This window comes from Echinops telfairi, unplaced genomic scaffold (genome assembly GCF_000313985.2).
Source record: "Echinops telfairi isolate 266 unplaced genomic scaffold, ASM31398v2 ScPeMD7_31;HRSCAF=116, whole genome shotgun sequence".
Taxonomy (NCBI): Eukaryota; Metazoa; Chordata; class Mammalia; order Afrosoricida; family Tenrecidae; genus Echinops; species Echinops telfairi.
In genome coordinates this window covers 34,740,361-34,755,498 of record NW_022103928.1, presented here as the reverse complement: position 1 = coordinate 34,755,498, position 15,138 = coordinate 34,740,361, and positions in this window count along the sequence as shown.

Below are 15,138 nucleotides of genomic sequence, written 5' to 3'. Positions count from 1 at the left end.
AAAAAAAAAAAAATTTTTCAGGTAAGTGATGAGTAATTTGTGCTTTCTTTTTTCTTATTGGAAGAGATGAAAACCATATGCATATAAATAATGTAACTCCCTTAAAGCAAAATAGCAAAGAGAAAACAATGTTTCCTTCTCTTAAATTACTCAATAATTCTAAGACTTGGAGTTTTGTCACATTAGTGTAAATGCTATGAATTAGAGAGAAATCAGGAGCTAGATCATAATATGTAGTAAATGTTATTCAAATTCTCAATGAATAATTAAGTCAAATATCATGTTCAGAATGCTATAAGATGAAATTAATTTATTTTTAGGTTTAAATACAAATCCCCAATCACTTGCCAAATGCTCCTCTATTTATTTTAAATGAAAGATTCTTTCTGGCAGCAAATCATGAAGCATTTTATTTGCGGTAAGAGAAGCAATGCCCTTCTTGTATCAAACAAGTTCACGGCTCCCTCGTAGGTAATCATTTGTCACTAATAACCTAGTGTTTCACTGCTTTGTACACACCATGAATACATCAAAGTGAAAGAGAAAAGTTAGACAGAACTGTCCGCAGTTCACGTCTCAAGCACTAGCAAGGCTTGCAATGTCCTTATTAGGGAAAGTGGTTTCGAGTCTTGCCAACCACATCTCGGAGGATGCACCAAAGCTCGGGGGGAGGGGGCGGGGGGTGCCCAGTGTTCCCCCATTCCATGCCACAGACACCACAGAGAAGGGCTCTGCAGAGCAACTCTATAAGCCCCAAACAAGTGAGTGCAGGTCCGGGGAGGCTGGTCCCTCACTGTAATTGTTAAGGTAGTGCTAACCTCAAGACAGTCCATGGGCGGTGCAAATGGTTAATGCTCTCAGCAGCGAATCAAAGGTTGGCAACTTGAAACCCCTGCTCCCAGCACCTCGAAAGAAAGACCAGGCAATCTACTTGCAGGAAAGCAGCCACTGAAAAGTCTATGTGACACAGTCCTACTCTACCACACACACACACACACACACACACACACGCCATGATTTGGAGTCAATGGGACGTCAGGTGGTGTTAACCTCTGAAGAACTGTTCTTTAGACCGGCACCTGACTACCTCAGTAGTTGGAAGGGACGGACAGCACCACCAATAACATGACTGCAAGGTTATAGATCACACTCTGCGCAAGGTAACTAGCCACAATGCAGGGGCAGCTGCACTGTGTCTAGTCCAAACGACCATTCATTTGCACTTCAGGAGGGAAAAAAAGCCCAAGCACATATCTTTGCACATAACAGACTTTATTATTATCATTAGGGGCCCTGGTGGTGTAATGGTTACATGTTGGGTCGTTAAGCCCAAGGTCAGCAGTTCAAAACCACCAGTCATTCCTCAGGAGAAAGACAAGGCTTTCTACTCCTATACAGTTAGTGTCTGGACAATGGCTGCCGTGTCCCCAAGTCAGAAGGGGTCTAATGAAAGCACCGGGGGAGAGGAGGGGGTGTTAAGCTCCTGGGAGTCTAATTAGTCAGAATCCTGAAGGATAGGATTTTATTTTTACCCCTGGAGGAGCAAATTTAGCCGTGGGATTCTGTTAAGGGCTCAGGCTTCCCCAAAGTGTTCATGTTGTCAAAAGCTGGGGAGAAATCTGACAGTAGATCATAAAATTTACATATTCATTGGGAAAAAAAAGAAGTTAGTGTCTCAGAAACTCACAGCGGCAGTCCTACCCTGTCCTATAGAATCACTGAGTTAGCATCCAGTTGATGGCAGTGAGTTTGGATGTTTTGTTTCATTCTGGTTTGGTTTTATTATTGTCACTAAGACCTAAGCCTAGTGTCCCCAGTAGTCAATTTTATGATGTGTTCATACCCACATAATACTCTTTACTCCCAATTGACCATGGACGACACCAGAGCTGGGAGCATATGCCCACCTGGGTTTTTTAGAATCCATTCCCCAGAAACTTGAAGTGAAAACCAAGCTTAGACTATCTCTAACCGGAGGCTGATTGACGGCCAGCCGTGTGGGCTCTAGAGTCAGTCTACAGAGGAAAGTGGATGCGGCAGATCCACACAATAATAGAAAGGGGGGAAACAGTGGAATCTAGAAAGCCTCCAAATTCTTAGATCCCTACATCTTAAAGCCCAGGAAACAGTCTTGCTTTCAGATACTTCAGAACAATGAACTCTATCCTCGCATTCCTACTCTTTGGCATAAAGTAGCTCAAATTGTTTTCTGTAATTTGCGATCTGGATCCTAACCAACTCACACATCGTGCAAAAACCTGCCTAAAAAGGTCTGGGAAGCACCAGATGAGGTCACCTGTGTGCTTGTGAACAAGTGTAAAGTTTCCATAGCTTCTGTTTCTCCAGAGACTCAAGACTAGCCCAAAGACCTGATTAGAAGTCAAAGACCACACCATTCTCTTTCTGTTCTTGCCTCTTCTCTTTCTCTCTGCCAGATGCCAGTGCACAAATCCACCCCGTCCCCACTTCTTCAGTATCAAATGTCCCCTTTCTCCACTGGACCAAGCTAACTCTGACCATTCCTTCAACACTGCAGAGACATCCAGCAACTTGAGTGAGGATTGCGTGCTGTGGGCTCCTACGCAAATCTGCAACCCACTTGTATTATTACCTGGAATGCATCATTTGGTACGCCACATCATTTAAGTTTCTAATACTCTGGCCCTCCCCTAGACTGTGGGCCCCTTAAAACTTTGTGGAATAACTGAACGAGTGATTGAGTAAATAGATTTTGTGGAGTAACTGAATGAGTGATTGAATAAATAGATTATGTTTAGTGGAAATAGCAGAAACGTGGCAGAATGTAGGGGTACAGGGACCTGTGAAAGCTTGGCTGTGACAGGGCTGCCTAATTTTTCCAGATCTCACAGTTTCCCACTTTTGACTGGGTGTAGTCTTGCCACATTTCTATTGCTCATTCAGTGGGAAATAATAAAGTTTTCCTTGTCTGACAGGAGTTACCCAATGTCCACTTTGAACAGATTTTACTGAATAACGGTATATGATAATAAAATTCCGAATGGAAAGTATAATGTAAAGCTTCCTTTAACTTTGCTTCAATGTCCTTCTAAGATAATATAATAAAAAAAGAATCTCATCAAAAGGCAGATTTCTGCTGGGGGGAAAAAGAAACTCTCAAAGCAAGGCTGAGCACTTATCTGAATGAATTCACATCTTCAAATGTTTCCTGATCCTGTGATCTGGGGTTCCTTCCCATGCTTTCAGAACATGAGAAGGTCTCCATGCAAAACCGCACTGAGGAAAACGAGCCGCTGGACAAGAAGGCAAATGCACACAATTTCCGACCCCAAGGTATTTTTCAATCATTGTCAGCAACAGTATCATTAAAAAGAATACAGCATGAAATATATATATAAAAGAAGTCATCTTTAAAATTGCTCAAATATGAGAAACAACAGCACATCCCTGAAGAATATTCATGCTACTGAAATACACAATTCACACTAATTCCAACTTAAATTTCCCACATCTTCTAACAGTAGACATAATAAATAAAATTAACACAATTCAAAAAGCAAATAAGTATCTATTTCAGTAAGTATCCTTTGTTGCACATCACCTGTGATAAATACTGTCACTTGCTCAACATCTTCTTCCTGTGCAAACAGTGACTACACATCCCAATCTCTCTTGTAGTTGGCTGTGGTCATGGGACTGTGTACTAGTCAATGGGCTATAGGATAAGTGCCACCTTTAGCTTCGGCCCACAGAAATCTTCCAGCATGCCCTCATCCTCTCTTCCCCTTCAGGGTGACCCCAGAATGGCCTTAAAGTCACCTGTTGATGATAACTGAGTGCTCCCACTGGGGCGGGGGGGGCCGCCATGTGGAGCAGAGCCACGTTATTGATCCCCCCTACCCCACCCTGTATGACTATGTGATCAAGAAATAAATCTTCCTTTCAAGCCATTATTTGTTTGAATCTATTTCTTACCACAACCTAGCCTTAGCCTATTATTTAAGGCTTTGTTTGGAAAAAATAAAGAGCATAAAAGTAACACATCCTCAGTACTGGTTTTAAAAAACAACAACTATGAAGTAAAAGCGGAAATATCCGCAGGCAATGTGCAACAAAGGATGCTAACTGAAATGGATACTGCTTTGCTTTTTGAACTGTGTTAATTTTATTTATTATGACTGCTATTAGAAGATATGGGCAATCTACATTGGAATTAGTATGGACTGTATATTTCAGAAGCATTAATATACCTTAGGGGTATACTGATGCTTTCTTTCTCATACCTAAAGAATTTTTAAGATTACTCATACTTTTTTTTGTTTTTTTCTCTTCTAGAGGATCTTGGACATATTTCCATGTCTTCATATACACTCCCAGACCCAGTCTTTTTGTATATTTTTAGTTGTCTACTACACACCTATACTATAATTTCCATCACAATTAAACTCTAAACATTTAGCTAAGTGCCTCCAATCCTTGAGTAGTTTAATTATCAATTATGGTCTTCTGTCACTGACGAAGGTCTTAGTGCACTGCCATCAGGAAAGCTATGGAAGACTCTCCATGCTAAAAGCAAACAGCAGCCAAATTCAATTTCAGTCCAAACCTGAAACAATCCTGAGAGTAAACTCTTTGTCCCTTTAAAGCCATCTCTAAACAAATGAAAAGGGCTAGTGGGGAGGGATTAAGTTTGTATTTTCTTCAGTATTTATAAACGAGGGAAAGGCAGGTATGTGGTGCTATATTAAAAACATTCATGGAAAGAGAAAACCTTGTGGGACAGAAATGATTTACATGGATATCGGTCATTCTTACTAACAAATCCAATACGGACTCATCTAACCCTTTGTATCATGTAGACGCAGGCAAAGTGGAGCCAAAAAAGGCAAAGGTTAATCTCCATCTATGACAATGTGGGGGGTTTGAAGAAAACTCCGTGAGCGTCTCTGCTTTTAACCTCCAGACTGTAAAATCTACTTAAGATTGATTTATGGACCAATAAAAATGCTAGGATAAGGGCTTTTTCAGCTGTACTCACAGTCAATCATTTATATTTTATAGCTATGCATTTTTTTCTTCTAATAGAATTATTAATCCTGTCCTTCTCTTCAGCATGTGGGCTGAATATTCAAAAACCACAGCCATGATACTTCCATTCCATTCTCCTAGGATGTCTTCTCCCATTGGTTTGGGAACACATCTTGGGCATCTTTGTTCAATACCAGGGATTTCCAGATTTGGGATGTAATTGGTTACGTGTCACTGAAAATCATCATTCATGTTTCTTCATGTTTATAACCATTCATTTATGGTTAGGAGGCAACATCTGGCTATCTAAAAGCTAACAATTCCACCCCAAAAAGTTCTTAACATTTGAAATACCACTACTACATTGGCTACTAACCAATACATCTCACCCATATCATTTCATAAGGAAATAAACGGAATGTATAGATTTTAAAATAATCTATAATATGTCATTAGTTTTTCCAATTAAAATCTACACAGCACAGCAAAAAGTGTGCTAGTCATTCTGTACATTTGCTTCCTGTCTAGTGGGAGTGGGAGAGCCAGAGGAAAAAGTGATCAAAAAGGAGCAAAATTGCTAGTCCATGACAGACTAGCAACCCTATGACCGAAGGACAGTCATGTCAGAAGAGCTGGATTCTCACCCCAGCTCTAGTACTTGCTATGCAATTTTGAGCACGTTGCGTCTTTGGACCTCGTCCATTAGTTTGAAAGAACAGAAAGCCCCTGTGTACCCGACCTCCACCATCTTTTCCTGCTCTTCAGTGATAGAGCTCAGGTCAACGTAGATAGAACTCTAATTCCTTACTCAGCACCATGCCGGGCAATCCTCAATTTTGAAACCCCAACTTGAACTCTAGCTGTGTTCCAGAGTTCCGTGCTCAGTTGACTGCTTGGAACTTAGCTGCAGAGAGAGAGAGAGAGAGAGAACCAGACTTCCTGAGATTTGGTTTGGTTTCGTTTTGTGAAAAGGGAGACAAATAATAGCTGCAGTCCATGTGATTTGACCATTGTCTCCCACCCGTACATAAACAGGAAACTAACAACAAATGTGCTGATTGGGTACATGTGAGAAGGACATTGTCAGTATTCCTTACAATTAAAATCCTTAAACGCTCTAATGTTTAATAAATGTAATCTGCAAAAGTGTTGTTATGTGTGAGTTCAATGTTACAGCCACTAAGATCAATCCATCTGAGGGACTTCCACTTTCTCAATGGTCCTTTACTTTACCAAGCATGATTTTCTGCTCCAAAGGACTTGAGACTAGGTCTCACCACTCTCCCTTCTAGGGAGTATTCTGGATGTACTTCTTCCAAGACACATTTCTCCGTTCTTCTGGCAGTCCATGGTGTATTTAATATTCTTTGCAAATACCATAATTCAAAAACATCAGTTCATCACCCTTCCTTATTCATGCCAGTTTTCACACGCACGTGAGGTGACAGCACGCCTTAGTCCTTACCATGTTATCTTTGCCCTTGGACACTTTAAAGATTTCCTTTGCAGTGACTGGCCCAATGCACTCAGGCTTTGATTTTCTAACTGCTGCTTCCATAGGCATTCATTGCGGATCCAAGTAAAATAAAATCTTAGACAACTTCAGTCTTTCTGGCATTTGGTATGGTGTTAGTCTTCTGAAAACTGTAGACTTTGAGCTTTATCAATAAGGAATTGAAGTCCTCTCGGCTCTCAACAAGCAAGATTTTGTCACCTGTATATCACATGTTCTTTTTCATATATATATAGAGAGAATAAGTTCCCTGGATTATTTGCTCACCATAAAGATTGAGCAAGTATGGTGAAAGGATAAAACGCTGTCCTACACATCTTTCCTCATTTAAAAATACACATCTTTCCTCATTTTAAAATATCCCTTTGTTCTCTTTAATGATTGCCTTTTGGTCCATGCATAGATTCTCCATGAGCACAAGCAACTCTTCTGGAAATCCCATTTTTTGCAATGTTAATCATAAGCTGTATCATCCCCCCAGCCAAGTGCCTTTGCATATTCTATCAAACAATGTACTTGGCAAATAAATAACCCCTTTAAAGGTTTATTAATAAACCTCAACACTCTAACACTTCAGCAGCTAAAGTCCTGGTCTCTTCCATTGCAGAAGTAAATGGACTATGAGGTGCTTACCTGGGAGACTTTTAAAATTTTTTTAATCGTTTTATTAGGGGCTCATACAACTCTTATCACAATCCATACATATATCAATTATGTAAAGCACATTTGTACATTCATTGCCCTCATCGTTCTCAAAACACTTGCTCTCCACTTAAGCCCCTGGCATCAGGTGCTCATTTTTTGAAACTTTTTAAATTTTTCAAATTACAACTATAGTCAGAATTTTTTATGAAACATGATTTGAGAAATTTGGTATTCTCTTAACTTGAGCCATGTGTATGAATCTCCCTACTAATTAAGTTCTGGGCCAATAAAAAAGCAAACCTAACCCTTAAAATAGACTGGTGTCATCCCGATCGAAGTAAATGGAAACAAAGCAATTGTGTTTATCGAAAGAAAAAAGAAATTGTTGAGATGTTGAGCTCTTGACTAAAGTATATCCCCGAGGCCAAGAGACTTCTTAGAAATTCCAAGTACCGGTAACCTCGACCTCAATCCACTCCTTGTGCCGCCTTCTTCATTCCGGGCCCACGCAAAAGCCAGCAGTGGCACATCCTACAAATATAGTTGCACTAGGGCAGGAAAAACAACAACAACAAAAAAGTGCAGCTAGAAATGCCTAAAGAAATTCATAAACAAACCAGAATATTCTGAATGCCTAGAAACTACCCTGGGCACCCTACAACCTGCACTGGAGAGAGATGCCACTCTTGCCTTCAGTTGCTGCCGTTAGTTGCCATTGAGAGGATTCACTCATGGTCCTCTCTGGAGTTAAGCTGTGTAACAAAATGCAACCAAACCTAGAGTACAACTACCATGTCCTGGAGGGTCTCCCAGAAAACTTCATGAAGGAGTTGGAACTTAAAGGACAAGTGGATTTGAGAAAGCAAAATGTATGCATTCCTTAGTTATTTGCAGATTACTCTTTTAGTAGCTTACTATAAATATATATATATATATATATAATCAGCTCTGACTCATAGAAACCACATGTATTTCAGAATAGAGCTGAATTCCAGAAAGTTCTCAATGATCAATTTTTCAAAAGTAGATGATCAGGCCTTTCTTCTAAGGCATCAATAGGTGGGCTTGAACTATCAAATTTTTAAGCTAGCAGTCAAGTGAATTACCATATACACTCATGCATGAACAGAGTTTTTACAGCACATTCTTAATGCAGTTTTTGTGGTAAAACTAGGTGTCTCGGCTGATATTCGGGTCAGCTTATACTCGAGTATATACGGTAACTGTTTGCACCACTCAGGGCCTCAGCTTACTGCAAGAGAGCATGCAATTTTTTCAAGTACTTACTATCAATTTTCATATTAACTCTATTAGCATTCTTGCACTTTCTAGAGTAATCATCTACCAGACATTAAAAATTAGAGTCATAGCTTTAACACTAAAATTTCCTGACTTGGAAATGTTAAGAAAAACATGTATGTTTGGAAAAAGACTTTCGTCGGAGAGGGACTGGAAGACTGACCAATTTTGATCCATCCCTTCAATGATCAGAGGATCAACAGACGAGTCTACAGCAAGATAGCAAGTCACTGCTACATTGTCCTCTGGGTTTAATTATTAATCCTTGAACCAAAGTTCTCTTCCTAAAGGATTTCTCCAAAAGGGAAATAATAAAAACACCTTAGAAGAGCTCCCCAACTGCATCTACCGAAGGGATAGTCTCTGCTTATCATGCCTGGATTTACTCTAAACTCACTGTCATCGAAGTAGAAAGCCTCCTCTTTCTCCCACACCTGGATGTACAGAGAACCCAAAATAAATCTCAGTGGACTAAGATTTAGATTCAAATTCAAAGTCATACGTACCTTCCCTGAACCTACCCATACTGACAGTGCCCTCTGGATGGCTCCAGACAGAGTCAGGTAAGTGAAACCCCTGTGAAAAGCCACGTAGAGGCAGCCCAGGAGAGGGTCTGGGACAAGGCAGTTATGAAGGGAACTGCACTAATCACTGGGGCATTTGAGGAAACCCTACTTCATAAGCCTAAACAAGCAAAACACAAGTCTGTCTTGTCTCCTGAGCCAGGGTTAACCAGGGAGGTTTCTTAGCTGGGCTTTCATTCTTAACAGCTGCAGTCTAGATCTCATGCTAATCGGGCCCTTTCCTCTGAAAAGGTTGCCAGATGAATGATGGGGAGAAAGGACAGAAAGAGCAAAAGTCCTTTGTCAGTTGGTTAGGTAAAAAAAAAGGGTATTTACACCTTGGCATCTGAATATTAGTGAGGATTCCCCAGATCCAAATAAATCTGTATTACTGGTACAACGAAACCATAGTTCATAAAAAGGCTCTGATCTTCAGCATTATATAATACGTATAGTGTGCCTTTCTCCAATGAGGGAAGGTGCTTTCTGGGAGCAATTAGAATATTAACAATAGCTAAAATGCACTGAGCATGTTGACATGTGCCAGCCATCATGCAACTGTTTTACATAAAGCATCTCATCGGGTCCCACATAGAATAGCATCTCTACTAAATAATAGTATCATTAAATGACTATAGTTAAAAAAAAACCACGTAAAATATAAGAAATCCTTGGTGGCACAGTTAACATGCCTAGCTACTTACTTAAAAGCTGGAAGTTCAAGCCTAGTCCCAAAGGTGCATCAGAAGAAAGGCCTGGAGATCTACTTCCAGAAAAGTCGGCCTGGAAAACCACATGCACCACAGGTCTCCTCTGACACAAGTGAAGTCGCCAGAGTGGGAGCAGACTTAACAGCAGCTGGTAACAAGTGCACAGAACCCAAAAACCAGAACCCGCTCCTGTGTATCTCTCAGACACGATTCTCCTCATAAGCTGAGAAACATCAAGGACTAGCAAGCCTTTGCAGTAAAGTGTATACTATGCCACACTAACTACGCTAATGCACTGCCCATCACACTGCCACATATACCATAATTTTCTACTCTGTCACCAACTCTAGTCTTCAGCTATGAAGTTTTACTATGCCCCTATAAATGCCTATTTTACTATGACTAAGTCTACACCCTACCTTTACATAATTAACCATTTCTTACAAGCAGGGTTTCTATGGATTTTTAAATAAATCTCGCCGCTTCTGGTTTCCCAGTGAAGAAAAGATTCCCAATGGTATCCCTCAAAGCCACCATCACTAGCGGCTCGGAATCTTGAATGAGCATGGGACTCCCGCCCTGCTGAGTGAATGACAGGAACACAGCCAGACTGCCGGGAGGGAGCACAGGCCACAGGACAGAGCGGACGCTGGGAAGACAGAACCAAACCCACTGCAAACGTGTTAGCCCCGCTGAGGGCGGTCCATGAATTCTAACCTCGGCCTGAACGGCAAGGTTGACTTATTGTAAATAGTACAGGCCTTTGAAAAACAAAAGCTGAAGTTCTGCCCTAAAGAGACTCAGGAGCAAGTAGCAATATGCTCAGCTAATAAATACTGCTGGGGGCAGGGAGGCGATGGGGACTAGATTTTCACAGTGGCCCTGTGGAAAGGATGAGCTACCTCCCAGTAAGTGACTTAGATGCATCGGATTTGGGGTAAGAGAAAGAGAGAGAGAGAGAGAAATGTATCGGAGAGCAGCTGCCTCAATGCTGGCCAACATCAACACAAGAATGAGGAGGAAACTGAAACACTGACATCATCGCACTGGCACAGCGTCCGACGCCACTTCTCTCAATCTTGTGAAAGAACAAACGGCATGTTTGTCGTCAAAACCCTAATCCGTAGCCAAACCTATCTAGTAGATATCACAATTAACCCCTGGTGTCTTAACCACGTGTTACATGGAGAAAGTAAGCTACAACCTATTACTGAGAAACCTTAATATTGTTTTCATTACAACACCTTAGCCCCGTTTAAAATCTATTCAAGTCCTACTTCGTACTAGACATCTATTTCATAAGTCAACAGGCATTTTTATCTAAGAGGTAGGCCTCTTACAATCCCTGGATCTCTTTTAAAAGAAGTCCTTGGCATGTAATATGTAGGACTACGTCACCTCTAAAAATCAAACACACATAAGCACCCCAATACACACCCCCTAAGGCAAAATCAAATTGTTCAACTCTACAAATGGAGCTGCTAACTAAAAGGTCTGTGGCTCAAACCCACTGGCCACTTCTCAGGAGAAAGAGAGAAGGCTTTTCACTCCCATAAAAATTACAGCCTTGGAAATCTGTTGTACAGAAGGTTGCCACATGAGTCAGAACTGATTCAACAGCACCTACTACATATCCCAAATAACTCCTTCTTATGTGCTTCTTGAAATTAGTGAACTAACTTTGCCACACAAATCTTGATTTCAAATAATCCAGGGTTTGCTAAGGTCTTCTTCACAAACTGAATTAAACAACTTGTGCCAATTCCATTCAGAAATAGCATGAGGATATGCTTTGAGCTCAGACTGAATCAAATCATTCTTCTGGTTATCCCTGGTAACAATAACAATGTAAAAAGGGGGGCTGTGTAATATGATACCACTTATTCAATATAACTTCTTGGGCGCTGACCCACTTACAATACTTGTTTCTGTCTGAGTGATTTCCTTCTGACTAAAATCATGAGATAATTCCTTCCCTTCCTGCTTTTCTTTCCATGCCCTTTTCACTACCCTTTCATCATCTTAGACGCTCAACATCGTTGTCAAAATCCAAGCAAAGAAATAGCCTTAAGAGAGAAGACCACAGCAAAACGAACCACAGAGGTGGGGTACGACGAGGGTGTGCGTTCTGGAAATGCACAAGTCAGGAGGCGTGGGTCCACTCTCGAAAAAGATGTGCTTAGAGTACATTATTCAGCCTCGTTTTGTTCTCTGAATATAAAATGAAGATGACATTTTGTGTTTGTGCCTCACACAGTTGAGTGAAGGAAAAGGAAATCAACATGGAAGCCTAGAGAAAAGAAATGCAGGACAGTGTTTCAGATGTGCATCTGTTTTATAAGCGCACCACGAGGGCATGTCCACAGCACGTGAAAGCGTGTACACGAGGGTGAGTCGAAAAGTATTGCTATAAATCATAGCAATCCTTGTTAACCAAAAACATCAAAATATGGAGCTGTTTCACAATATAGCCTCCTTCTAGGATGATGCACTTCCGAAGGTGGATTTTTCCTTCCCTCTGAGGGAGACCTAACCCGAAGAATTCTGCACTCGGATTTATACCGCATCAAAATAGCAGTCTGAGGATCCTTCTGTGACTCACGTTGAGTTCCTTTTTTAAAAAATGTTTGACTTGGGGGAAAGAAACAGAGCTGAAGGGGCCAGATCCGAGCTGTCCAGGAGACAGGGTAAAGGTCCTCAAGCGGAATCTTCTAGGATAGTACTTGCTGCCCTCCCCTTGAAGAATAAGCAGGTATGTGGTTGTGGTAAAAAAATTTTAAAAATTTAATGCATAGCACAACTCTCCTACTCTTTTCCTCATCAGTGACATTCTCCATTTCTTAGAAATTCCTCATAATAAGCCCCAAATCTCTCAGGATTATCCTTTGGGCATCCCCCACCCCCACCCCTAAGAAATAGTCTCCACAACCTTCCAAGCTCACCTCTCTGCCCTGAATGTAGCAGATCCGTCCAAAGCACCTGTTTTGAATTAACCTTTTTTTTCTTTTACATTTTTTTTCATTTCTTTTTTTTTTTTTAAGGCTTCTTAATGAGACTGAGAGAGCATTCTACTCCTGTAAAGAGTTAACAGTTCTGGAAACACAGAGGAGCCATTCTATCCTGTCCTACAGGGTTGCTATGAGTCAGCATCAGCTCAATGACCATGAGTTTTGAGTTAATGAGACTAAGACGTGTATTACTGAGCGAATATGTCTGCAATCACGGACTGATCACAGAGACATTAAAACGGGTTTCATGTGGAACAAAACGGAGCGTGTAGGAACTGGACCCCTCTGGCAATACTTTTTGACTTTCTGTTGTATAAGATGGAACTACAGAGAAAACAAACAGCAACCTTACAGCACCATGAAGCAGGTGTTCTATAAATACTAAGAGCAGACGCCACAGTAAGATTCTACTACCAAGTGCTCAAAACATAACCCCAGCAATGTGGCCAAGAGCTCCCATAACCTGATTTCTAGGAATCTAATTTTAACATCTTCACAGCTAACACATCACAAAAATGTAGTGTTCCAAATGCTGTAACACAAGTGCTAAAAATCACCTAACCAAAAACAAAGGTGGCAGTTCAGGCAAAACACCAGAACACAAGTCCTACCCCTTTAAGTTCTAAAACCTTTCTCTTTTGTCCTGCGGTTCTGCTCATTGACAACTTGAAATCACAGAAACCCTCACTCTCTCTGCCATCCAGTCAATTCTAACTCATAGCAACCTCGGAGAATGCCTTCTTGACACACAGTTCTTCTACATATGGGTCACTGCTTTGTCTCGCTCAGCAACCGGCCTAACACAGTGACAGTGGTGGTGGTGGTCCTAACTGTGATCTAACTACAAAATAACGATACAATCTGACATGGATTCTACGATTTTCTTTTCCATGAGGACCTTCTATGCTGCAAAAATCCCAAACTGTTCACCTGTAGCCTGTCCCACTCCCAGCAAAAGAACACCTCTCTTCTTCAGGGGTTCGTGTATGTACAAGCATAGCCTCCATCTGACGGTCGGCCCCCACAAAATGGGATTTGGTCCCGTATTCTGTGTATCACTTATTTGAAGCCCCCTATGTACAAATGTGAAGCTAGCTTTGTAAATGTATCAGTAACTTACATTTGTGATAGTTATCACCAGAAGAGAGGAAAGGAGAAATGTAAAGGACCAATAAAGGTAGAAATGTTGCTATTCCATAAAGCTGCAGCAGAAGCATCATCCTGAACAACAACGTTGGAAAATGGAAATAGCGTGAAAGAAAAAGAGAGCTACAGTTTACTCACCACTGTATTTCCTTGGTTCAGTAGAAGTATAATTCGCTATACAGGTACCAAATTAAAGAGAACTCAATAGTTTAGGAATCACATATTTAGACTTAAAACTCCAAAAACTCCAACTGGAAAATCCTACACCCAAATCACAGAGCAATCGTAAGCAGTCTTGCCCTTTCCGAGAGGCTGTTGGTGTTCTAAATGCTGGTCAAGGGTGTTCTGCAGACTTCAACAAGACACGCTAAGAACTAGTCCACAAAAAAGAAACCAAACTCAAAGCATACACGGCTGTAAACAGGACAAAGCATTACCCAGCTTTAAAGCCCCTTTCTTTGCACTTTGCAATGCGGCATGAATTTGTGCCCTCAGAATAACAAATAACCAAATTATGAATAAAGATGATTACATTATTCTTTGAGGATCATCCTCTCATTTCCAGTATCTTTGCTCCATTTCCTCTTTTCTCTGTCTAGAAACATGCTCAGATTCCCCACTCCCCCCACCCAGTCCTACCCACCCACCCCCTTTTCAGGAATTATCTTCCTCCAACGCTACTTCCTTCTGCGCCAAACACCAAGCCTTTCAAGCTCAATCTACACTAGCTTCCCACACTGCCTAGTCTTCAACCTAACCCCTCACAATCTGAAACTGCTCTTCTCCTAAACCCTGACTTCCTGGAAGGTTTTCAAATCAAACGCTCCTTGTGGAGTCTTTCTTCCCCGGGTTTTCTGCAACATTTGGACACTCTTCTGGAAAATCCCTCCCCTGGGCTTTCACGAATTGCACTGTCCTGGTGTGTTCTTCTCTAAGATACAGTCTTCCTACATCTTCCAGCTCTTTTTCCTAAATTCCTCAATGTGCAGTTGGTTCAAAATCATATCTTTCTCTTGCTACCTCATCTCCCCTGACAGCTTCACTGCACTTCTACGAGGACCCCTCAACCTACCCAGGTGCAGATTCCCTTTTTCTCACACATCATTCCACACTTCCAGACTCGTAGCTCCCAATGGTATTACGAATATCTGCAGTCACCAAGTCCAGATGAAATCTTTCACTTCCCCAGGCTCGGTCCTCCCACTTATTTATATAATAGTGGTGCCACCAATCACCTTCAGGGACTG